The sequence below is a fragment of the Halyomorpha halys genome, unplaced genomic scaffold (genome assembly GCF_000696795.3).
Source record: "Halyomorpha halys isolate HHAL.00 unplaced genomic scaffold, Hhal_1.1 Scaffold242.1, whole genome shotgun sequence".
NCBI classification, from domain to species: Eukaryota; Metazoa; Arthropoda; class Insecta; order Hemiptera; family Pentatomidae; genus Halyomorpha; species Halyomorpha halys.
In genome coordinates this window covers 35,937-39,090 of record NW_027106343.1, presented here as the reverse complement: position 1 = coordinate 39,090, position 3,154 = coordinate 35,937, and the positions used below count along the sequence as shown (strand labels likewise).

The 3,154-nt window shown below is 33.3% G+C and overlaps 1 protein-coding gene across 5 annotated transcripts in view; it reads right to left on the bottom strand.

The window, feature by feature from the left end:
* Positions 1–3,154, bottom strand: part of DIP2 (disco-interacting protein 2) — a gene marked incomplete at its 5' end in the record, with an annotated part of 91,726 nt that overhangs the window by 55,307 nt on the left and 33,265 nt on the right.

The following is a 3,154-nucleotide window of genomic DNA, read 5'->3' as shown; positions in this document are numbered from 1 at the left end:
GGCCGCTGTTCTCATTAGATATGAGAGTGCAGTCATCACTGTGCCGGCGATGCCACTCCCGTTGCAGGCAACTGGGTCAGTCGAGTTAACACTAGAGATGCGATATCGATAAAAAACATCGATGTTCAATACTAAAACATCGATGTTAAAAAAACATAGATGTTTTTTTAAACCATTTCAGTAACATAAAAACTAGGCATGCTCCGGCCAGTCAGAAGTGCCTTTTCAATCAACCAATAGGACATGGACTCCAAAAAACATCAATGTTTTAAAATGTCGTTGCTTACAATACATTACCCAAATAACATCGATGTTTTAGAACAACTATTTCAGAAACATAAGGTCTGTTCCAACGATCACGCATATTCTACGGTCTGTCAGAAGTGGGTTTTGAAACTAAGAATCCGACATCGACTACAAAAAACATCGATGTTTTTTGGGTAATGTGTTGTAAGCAACGATATTTAAAACATCGATGTTTTTGTTAGTCGATGGCCCATTCTTGGATTGAAAATTAGTTCTGACTGGCTAGAGCATGCGTAGTCGTTGGACAGTCGTGTTAACAGACCTTACGTTACTCAAATAGTTGTTCAAAAACATCGATATATTTTGGGTGATGTATTGTAAACAGCGATGTTTTAATATTGAGCGTTGATATTTTAAACATCGATGTTATTTGTAGTCGGTGTCGGATTCTTTGTTCCAAAAATCACTGCTGACAGGCCGTTGAATGCGAGATCGTAAGAACAGACTTTATGTTATTGGAATAGTTGTTCAAAAACATCGATGTATTTTGGGCAATGTATTGTAAGCAACGATATTTTAAAATTGAAACATTGATAATTTAAAACGTCGATGTCGCATTCTTTTTTCCAAAAACCACTTCCGACTGGCCGGAGTATGCGTAGTCGTTGGAACAGACCTTATGTTACTGAAATGGATGTTCAAAAACATCGATGTATTTTTGGCAAATATTTGTATGCAATGATATTTTAATAATGAGCATAGATATTTTAAAACATTGATGTTTTTCTAGTCGTAATTAATCTTTATTAGGTCGTTAGCGTGATGGTTAGAGGTCCTTTTTTGATAGGAAATTGTTTATACTGTAATTTTTTTAATCTGGATTATCTCTCTAGGAAGTCTGGTTAGTCAATTTTTTATAATTTTTTGAGGTTTATTACTTCCATCATTTTCAATAAATTATTATTTATTTATTCATTAACATTGTACAACGTTTTTATTTAGTTACTTTTGGAAAAAAATTGGAACAAACGTAAAACATCGATGTTAAAAAAAAATCGGCTTAAAAACATCGATGTCGCATCCCTAGTTAACACTGGTCCAACCATATTAGACAATGCTAAACGATCGAAAAATTAAGAAAAAAATATATTATAAAGAGAAGTGTTATTCCTAAACCTAATATACATTTGCATTGACTTTTATTTCGTTGCGGTTCTGCAGGATAAAATCGTAACCCTCCCACCATGAATATTTTGGTTATCTCTAGATAAAAAGTAAAATAGTAGGCAAATATAAAGTAATTTGACTATAATATATTACACCATGGTTAGCAGTAGAAATGCAAGCAATTTCGGTGATATAGATATAGGAGGAAATACGTTTGAACAGGTAGATAGGTTTCAGTATTTAGGTTCTAGGGTAACTGGAAAAAACGAAATTGATGAAGAAATAAAAGCTAGGTTAAAGGTTGGGAAATCTTGTTATTTTTCAATTTCTTAGCTCGCGCCATCTATTGAAAAACTTAAAAATTAGAATTTACAAAACTATTATCTATCCCACTGTTCTCTATGGATGTGAGACGCGGCCTCTTACACTAAGGGATGAACAGCGCCATAAGGTTTTCGAAAATAAAGTACTACGCAAAATATTCGGACCGAAAAAGGATGAATTAACGGGAGAATTTAGAAGATTAAACAACGCTTAATTAAGGGACCTACACCCGGTAAATATAATTCAAGTTATAGCATTGCGACGTATGTAGGTTCGTAGGGATTAGTAACGAGCGGGTCCCTAAAATGTTAATAAACACTGAATCAACAGGTGAACGTCCGAGGGGTAGACCGAAACGTAGATAGGAGGATTGCGTTAAAACTGATTTAGTGAAATTGGGTTTGGAGGGGCATCACTGGAAGGATGTATGCAGACAGCGTTTAGTGGTATCGGCATCTAACCTTCGGGTTACTTAAGCCTTTATTATTATTATTATTCATAAAATTTTGTTGAGGTTAATAAACTTCCAATTGGATGTAATTTATATTAAATTATCATATTATAGTACAACGTTTCGGGACCACTGTCCCATATTCATGTGCTTTAAACCTACAACAATAATAAACCATCATAACAACAATCTTCATCCTTATGTATTATTCTCACTATTATGAGGTGAATCATAATTTTTCATAATTTGAATTTCATATAGGAAATCGTGTCACATCTTTACACTATTCTCACTTTTCTACCATTACTTATTTGTGCATTCTTCACTTCTCCTTAGCACAGCCATTACTCTATATTTCCTTACTACCTCATCAATTGTCAGTACAAACAGCACACTGGACATGAGATAAGGTCCAAAGAGGTAGTAAGGAAATATAGAGGAGTAATGGCTGTGCTAAGGAGAAGTGAAGAATGCACAAATAAGTAATGGTAGAAAAGTGAGAATAGTGTAAAGAAGTGACACGATTTCCTATATGAAATTCAAATTATGAAAAATTATGATTCACCTCATAATAGTGAGAATAATACATAAGGATGAAGATTGTTGTTATGATGGTTTATTATTGCTGTAGGTTTAAAGCACATGAATATGGGACAGTGGATATGATATGATAATTTAATATAAATTACATCCAATTGGAAGTTTATTAACCTCAACAAAATTTTTATGAATTGACTTACCAGACTTCCAAAAGAGAAAATCCAAAATATTATTATTATATATTAGACAAGAGCAGACTAGTCTATAACGTTTTTAATGATTATAGTGAGGCTGTGAAATTAAAATTAAGATTGTATCTCGCAACGGTCAGGTTGGCCGAAACGTAGGATATTTAAAATTAATCAATAAAACTTTTCAAGGATATATGGATACACAACTGATAAATACAATCGGTCTCAAACAAGA